This window comes from Lathamus discolor, chromosome 10 (assembly GCF_037157495.1).
Source record: "Lathamus discolor isolate bLatDis1 chromosome 10, bLatDis1.hap1, whole genome shotgun sequence".
Taxonomy (NCBI): domain Eukaryota; kingdom Metazoa; phylum Chordata; class Aves; order Psittaciformes; family Psittacidae; genus Lathamus; species Lathamus discolor.
This window is the reverse complement of record NC_088893.1, coordinates 16,994,497-17,002,581: the sequence shown is the minus strand read 5'-3', so window position 1 is coordinate 17,002,581 and position 8,085 is coordinate 16,994,497. Positions and strand designations below refer to the sequence as shown.

The 8,085-nt window shown below is 46.5% G+C and overlaps 1 long non-coding RNA gene across 1 annotated transcript; it reads right to left on the bottom strand.

Annotated features, from left to right (window-relative positions):
• Nucleotides 1-521: 521 nt before the first annotated feature.
• LOC136020023 (uncharacterized) lies at nt 522-3,356 on the bottom strand. Its single transcript, XR_010615168.1, has 3 exons — nt 3,246-3,356; nt 3,023-3,177; nt 522-642 (listed from the first exon to the last, which is right to left on the bottom strand). It is a non-coding gene; the product is annotated as an uncharacterized LOC136020023 (long non-coding RNA).
• Between the last annotated feature and the right edge of the window lie 4,729 nt (nt 3,357-8,085).

Genomic DNA, 8,085 nt, shown 5'->3' with positions numbered 1-8,085 from the left:
TACAGCACCTTTCATCCCAATCTATGTGCAAACAGAGCACGGGAGCCCGTGTTATGAAGTTGCACTGTTTGAGAAGCATTTCTGTGCTCTATTTTATGTATTATAATGCTGTTTCCGGGGGACACCCTGCGTTGCCAATGGCTCTTGCCAGCCAGGCTTGAGCTCATTTATTTGGCTGTGCTGACCCCCAGAGTCTGCTGCTCTGCATGGCACATCCGAACGCCAAAACCCATCGGGTCACCGGCACAGTTTCCATCCCCTGCCACTGATACCAAGAGGTTTTGTGCTGAAGTGATTCTCCCTCTCCCTGGGGATGGTTGCGCCCCGAGAGCATGAGAGAAAACAGACATTTACCGACGCGAATCGCTGCACGCACCAGGAACTGCAGAATTAACCGGATAAGGGGAAAAACACGCATAGGAATCACAATAAAAGCACATAGAGAAAGGCCTGGGGAAGGTTTCTGATTATATCCAATATCTCCAGCCACTCACCTGGGAAAAGCTGCGTTATCACTGGATAAGCACCAGCTGTGGCAAAGGGAGCCCTTTATTTCTGCTGCTGGAGCCAAGAGGAAGCTGCTGCCGTTTTCCATTTCATATTGTTCATTTTTAGGACTTTGTTTGTTTGCTGTGTTAACAGCTATCAAACATACCAGCCCACAGCCATTAAACACACAGAAAACAGAGGCAGATAGTTTGGGTTAATTTCTTAAGTGGTTGCTGAATAGGAGAAATTAACAGTTGCAATGTTAAAGTCACTGTGATGGAGACCAAAGCTACCCCAAGCACTGGAAACCAAGCAACTCCTCTCTGTTTTTATTGAGGAAAAAAAACCTATTTCTTCATTTCAGAACTCAAGACAATCAAGTACATCCATTAAACCTCCACATTCCCCAAACCAGACATTATTACAAGCCTGAAACTTAGGAAGAGCAATGGGAGAAGTCAAGATCTCACTATAAGAATACCCACTTTCCCTCTACCAGCATTTGTTTTAGGCTACATCTACTATTCAGAGGGCTTCAGCACCCCTCACACCTGGGACTCTGTGCATCCATGGTACTGCTGCTCCTTGAGGCTATCAAAGATGAGCAAATCCACCTGCTTTACTCCCCTGCAGTTACTACCACAATTAACATGTCTGTGTTTCTCCCTTCCATTATACTGCTCAGTGCTTGGGCTGCTTTATAATTGCAGATGCTCATCTAATTCGCACACAGATTAACGCATCACAAGATCTTCTACCCATAAACTTCATCATGGATTTAAGGTGCAATCATAATAAATCGGCAATGAACAGTAGATGGCATTCCAGAGCACAGCTGAGCTGGGAATGGGCAATTATCCCTCTCAGCCTTTGGAACCAGTAAAAATCGGTGTTTCATAAAGCACCTATTTCCTAAAACTCCAATGAGCCATTACCCAGTAACGCTCATACTCAGGAGCAGAGGAAGACAGCACTACCCAGTGCTCTCCACCGATGCTAACCAGATGCATGCCTTGCAGACACCATTTGCGAGGCATTACCCTATATGTCAGCCCAGGAGAGTTGTTCATCACAGGAGCAGGTATCTTCACTGCAATGTTTTCTGCTAACGCTTATTCACGGTGTGGTTTTGGGTCACAGCACTTCTGCTGAAAACTATGGATTCGCACAGGTAGATCTGCGGACTGGAAGCACTGAGGTACTGGTTTGACTGTGGACTTAGGGGCAGGCAAAGTACTTTGTCACTTGTTAGCATCACATTCTTGCCTTGTGCTTTCTCCTTTGATCTAGGAACCAACTGAAGCATCTTTCTCGCACCTAATACTTAAAAGGCCCACACAGATCCCCCTTCCCAAACTGGGGTCTGCTCAAGGATAAGGGTTTAAGGTTTGTTTTCTCTGCAAGTTCAATGCCTACACGCTTTATAGCTCCTGAACTTCAATGCCACCTTCAGCCTAGGAAAAAGATGAATTGATTTTTGTCTTAAGGAAAGAATCATTTTTCACAGCCCAGATGGGAATTATCCTCCCTCTCCTCCCTGCACAAGTGGCAACCTGATAAATCTCTTATAATCACTATATATCCTCCTGTGAAGATAGGATCTCTGCGCTCCGCTGCGCTTCCCTACCTCTGCCTTTTGCTGCATCACCTCTTAGGCTGACACTTGTTCCCTATAGCCCAGGGGTCTGTGAACAAGGACATCAGCCCTGAATCCCCTCTGTCACCAGTGTGGTGACACCCATTTGGAGCCACAATGCAGTCCCAGCTGCAGGGCTGGGTATCACTGACTCCATGTGCACACAGGGGACAAAAGGAAAGCGCTGAAGCAGGGGGAAAGAACAAAGGTAATAACAAATAGCACCCTGGAAGCGAACCAGAAGCGCAGCATCTCTTGATGTATCATTCAGGACTACCTACTCAGAAACCCTTTGTCAGCAGTGCTATAACACCAATACATCACCCATACTGGGACAGCCCCAGGGGAACCAGAGCTAAAGCTCCCACCTGCAAACAAGCTGGAGCCCTTCAGCAGCAGCACCGTGACTGCAGTGAGTGCTTCAGCACATCCCAGCACCAGCAAGAATACCGCAGGGAGCCCTGTGTTGCTCCATTCAGCACAGGAGGCACAATGTTTTGCTATAAACAAGTGTGTTAAGCGCTGAAAGTAGTTAAATGCAGAATAGCCATCCAGGAAAACACAGAGCTCCAAGGCCAGGTTAAACAGAGAGAGGGTCTGTGATTCTGTATCCTCCATGCATCACTCCCTTATAGGAAAACATCCTCTATGCTTAAAGGAATAGTCCCAACGCATTCTCTTCTTCCAGCATAAGTTATTAGGGATGTAGAGGGAAAACACAACAGAGAAAACATAAGACTTCACTGTGACCTTGCACAAATACCGCCCCCCATCCGCACAGTGCCTGACACCTCATTTGCACTAAGATGGGCTTGCATCCATTTTTACCCAAGCAACAAACCACCCATGCAACCCACATAACCCCGTGCTAAGAGCTCCCAGCCCTTTTGTACGTACCACGTCTCCTGCGGCTTCATCCTCACTTTGCACATCCTCTCCTCTAGCCGCAGGCAGCACAACGTCCACTCTGGTGCACCCCCTTCACAGTCCACACTGCTTTCCATGACTTCCACCACAGCGACTTGCACAGAAACTACTCCCCTAAAGGAGAGCTGGGACCAAAAAGGAGTAAAATGAGCTATCTGCTCATAACCTGCCTTTCGCAGGTAAGCGGTATTACCAATTCCGCATTAAATTGGAGCTGTCTGGAAGGCTGCAGCTCTACAAATACCGCAGTTTCCATCAGAAAACAACAAACCCCACAAAGAAATGGCCAAAGTTAACCCAGATGAAGCAGTCAAACTGCCCCTGCAGAGAGCGGCCAGGGAAAGAGTGGTGAAAAGGGATGCAAGTGAAGGGGTCAGTACCTGCAGCCTGAGCCGTTGGTCACAATTAAGGTGAAGGCATCAACCAGGTGTTCCTGGTTTCAGTAATTGGCCTCCATCTGGTCCCCCCCACACCCTTTTATTCTTAAGGTAGCTCCCTAAGCAAAGCAACTGCAGTCCCTGCTTGGTCCCAGTGACCACGGGGGCAGTTATAGCTACAGCCATTCCAACAGTCATGATGCCAATGCTCCAAGCCTTTGTCTTCACATCATGCTGAATGGCCCATTTCACAGTGATGATGTGATCTTTTGCTCTTGGAGTTTGTGGCAACCTGTTTATTGATAAACATTGGGTTTAACTAAGAGTGTAAAATAGAAATCATCACGGACTGGTTTGGGTTGAAGGGACCTCAAAGCTCATCCAGCTCCAACCCCTGCCACGGGCAGGGACCCCTTCCACTGGAGCAGCTTGCTCCAAGCCCCTGTGTCCAACCTGGCCTTGAGCACTGCCAGGGATGGGGCAGCCACAGCTTCTCTGGGCACCCTGTGCCAGCGCCTCAGCACCCTCACAGGGAAGAGCTTCTGCCTAAGAGCTCAGCTCAGTCTCCCCTCGGGCAGGTTCAAGCCATTTCCCTTGGCCTGTCCCTACAGGCCCTTGTCCCAAGCCCCTCTCCAGGTTCCCTGCAGCCCCTTTAGGCACTGGAGCTGCTCTCAGGTCTCCCCTTAAGGAGCCTTCTTCTCCAGGCTGAACACCCCTGCTTGCTGTGGGTTTGTGCCTAATTAGATACAAGTGGGTTAGGACTGAGAAAATATTTACAACATCAGGTGGCGGAGATAGGTCCTAGAACCTTGGAAACTCATTTAGTGTAAGAGCCCCCAGCCATTTAAACCCCCAAACCTGGCCTGAACTTGGAAAGTCCATTTAGACAACATCTACCGCTCCTGGAATGATTTTATCACGATCCCCTTTCCAGGTAACCGCAAATTCCGTGTCCCAGGCTGTTTTCCATTAATCCACAAATCAGCTGCAATTCCTCAACAGCATTTTTTCCACTAACCAAGGTCTGCGAACACTTTAGGTCCATGCAGCTGCCTTGGGGATTTCTGGGCACTGGGTCAAAGCTCTGGCACTGGCGCATGATGTGGGCCCTGGGATGCAACAGCTACAGCGATGCATTAAAGCACGTGTGATTACATGCTTTATATATGTTATATATATGTGATTACACGCTTTATATATGTTATATATGTGTGATTACATGCTTTATGTATGTTACTGCACTTTAACTCGGTAACATGCAGACGGATAGCTCATTAAACCTGCCTTTCGCAGGTAAGCAGTATTCTCAATCCTGCATTAAATTGGAGCTGTCTGGAAGGCTGCAGCTCTACAAATACCACAGTTTCCATCAGAAAACAACAAACCTGTCACGAACATAAAACCCAGTCCCAGGGTAACTTGGCAAGGGCTCCAGCCAGGTTGGATGGGGACTGCATCCAATGTTTCCCAGTCACCAAGACCTGAACTCTAATTTGGCTGCGGTGCCCATAGCTCCAGCTGGAAGGGCACTGGCTGAGCTCCCACACACATCAGCAAGGTGACTTTGCGAGCACAGGAACCCTGTAAAGCTGGGAGCTTTGTATCATTCGCTTGGGGGTTGGAACTGGATGGTGTTGAGGTCATTTCCAAGCCAAACCATCCTGCGATGCTACGGTCCACACCTGAGCTCTGTTTTACAGCACACACAACAGGCAAAACGGTCCGGGTGGGAAAATTACAGGAATGGGGCACCAGGAGGTGATTTGGTTGTGAGTAAAGCATAAATTGAACCAAACCTTGCTGCCTGTGTGTGCCTTCCCCTGCTCCTCCGGCAGAAAACCAGAGCCCAGTAATTCCTTTAGGTAGATTCAGGGAAGCTGAGCTGGGTGGAACAAGATGCGGAACAGAGATGCCCCTTCCCAGGGGAAAATTAGAAAGGGAAGAAGCCGGCAGCACGTACATTGGGTTCTAATGCAATTACAATGTCTTATGAACGAGTACAGTCTTTCTGGTGTTGCCTGTGCAGAAGGCAGGGACTCAGCAGCAGAAATTGCTTGTGCTTAAAAATCCTTACTAAATATCACAGAAAGTCTTAAATAAGTATCAATAAAGCCTTAAATAAAGTAATTTCTTCCCCAAAACAACTCTGACTTCAAGAACACGGTTTAAATTGTATTTCAGCATTCGGCCAGTGGGACAAACTCACTGCTGTTCTAGAGAACATTCTAGAAAGAGTATAATGCAAAGAAGTATGAGGAGGACATTGAGAAACAACATTTAAACCACTTAAGCAGATCAGGTCTTTGGGACAGGCGTTGTGCATCATCTAAAGGGCCCCTTCAGAAGTTTTGCTGATTGAAAAAGGAGACTCAAACGCTTTAAGACCTGTAATTCACTGAGCAGGATGCTTAGCGGAGGCTGCGGTGGTTGGCAATGAAAGGAAGAGGAGGAGGCTCACGATCACATAGTTTGTAAATCAAGGACAAATCAAACGCAGTGAGCTTCAGCAGCTGTGCCAATTAAATCTCATTCAATTTGCTGAACAAGAACGTTAACATTAATCGCTTTGGCAAATTCCTTAGCATATTCCGTGTCACTGAGTAGTCAAGTGATTTTGTGCTTGTTTATGGTGCAGAATAACATTATATGAAGCAGTGCCATTAATCACTATGAGGCGTAAGCATAAGACAAAAAGAAGTGTTACTGGTTAAGCGTGTTGATCTTTGCAGTGGTGCAGGAAATGTGTTACTTTATGGTGTTATTAAGAAATATTGAGCCCATGGGGCTCTTTTTTCATGTTTTCCCTCTTCTGCCATTGCTGCCCCTAACTGAGGGCTTTTCCATCCCAAAGAGAAACGCTCTTCTCCTGCATCCCAGCAGCCAAACGGCCTTGAACTTCCCTTGGGAAAGGAGCATCCCAGACACCAGGAGAGCACCAGGGCAGCATCCCCTCCAGCATCAGCATGTGTGAGTCCCGCTGTCCCACTCCCAAGGACGCAAAGTAAACCCATTGTCTGTATTTGCTGTCATTAAAGAGGTGGGGAAAAAGAGGCAAGCAGAGGAATGAAGCTGACAAAACCATGATAAACCCAGAAAGGTTTCATTAGTCCAGTTTTTATTCAAATTAAAGAATGGGGAACTACAACATGATTTCCTTTGATAATATAAATATGTCAGTGAAGACTGGTTCTCGAGTCACTCATCGCACTGGACAAGAGAGCTGTCACAAGAATTGCTTTGCAGAGTCCTTGGTCCTTCACACTCATGCAAAAAAGCCTTTAATTAAGAAAATAAGCTTCAAACAGTCAATTCATTGTGTTATAGTGTCAGGAACTAAACCCACCGAGTCTGCTTTACAAGAGCAAAGATTTCACACCCAGGTAAATTATTTCACAATCATCCATTACCCTTCAGAGGGTTTCATACAGAAAATATACAAATAAAAACTCTCAATATTTATTGTCATTGTAGAGGAAAATAATTTATAGACCCATAAACAAAGGCAGAGAAAAAGAGGAATTAACTTATTTCCAGCCTATCCTGTCGAGCACACTCCCAAACACTGTAGCTTTGAGCAACAACTTATGCTCATGTGAATGTGATTTGGGGGCATGATGTTAAGCTAAGAGGGCAACTGCTTTTGATACAGTTTATTAGTAACAGATCCCAAAGGTTAAAAGGAGCTGTATTTATCTGTTGAACCATCATGTTAGCTTGACAAGTATCACACCTCGCTGGGTATTAAGGAGTTTGGTCTCCAAACACTGCGAAAGAGAGAACAGGACTAAGCTTTCATGGTGGTGTCATGCAAACGGTGCCAAGTGTATTTACGGTAATTACAGTGCTGTACACATCTGGACAAAAAATGTATTTGGCTAAACTGAAGGAACCGAAAATTGGTTTTAATCACCCCCAATTTATCTATTAGGCACAAATGGAAAAGATGGACTTGATTCAAACTTGTTCAAACAGATCACTTGAGGCGAATCTGTCCCGCTTTACATACACTGGGCTGTTTTGCAAACCCAGCGGCGTGCATCCCCTCATGGATGCTGTTGGTTTTGTGGGTGCACATCCCTGGGGATGCTTTCTCCTCAAGAGCAAAGTCAGCTTTGGGAAAACCCAGGCTGGGATCCCACAGGGGATCAGCACATGGCGATCCCCCAAAAGAGCCAACAACAGGAGAGAGCTGAGGAAAGCCTTCATATTCACCAAGGACCACTGAGGGGAAGGAGCCTGAGCTTGGTTTGTAAAGCTTTTACAACACCTCCTGCAATAGTTACACTGGTTTTGGCACCCCGGGGGAGGGGGGGGGGGTGTTGCACAATCACTGTTGTGTGTGTGGCATCCTCCATCCTCCAGCAGCACCATGCTGGAGCTGAGAAACCAAACCACCAAAAGACAGCTTGTCCACCAAGCTGACCAGGAAACAATCACATGGCACAGGAAAATTAAATCAGAGCATTGAAATGGTGGTAAAATAACTGATAACCTAAGAGCTTAGGTGACTGAGGTAATGGAGTTCAATTTATCCTACAATGTCAAGCCCAACGCTGTCCTTCTAACATCAAGATCAGAGCTATCCCAGATCATAAGTTACAACATATGATTTCCTGTGCAGAAAACAGATTCATACCTCCATCATGTCCAGCAAAA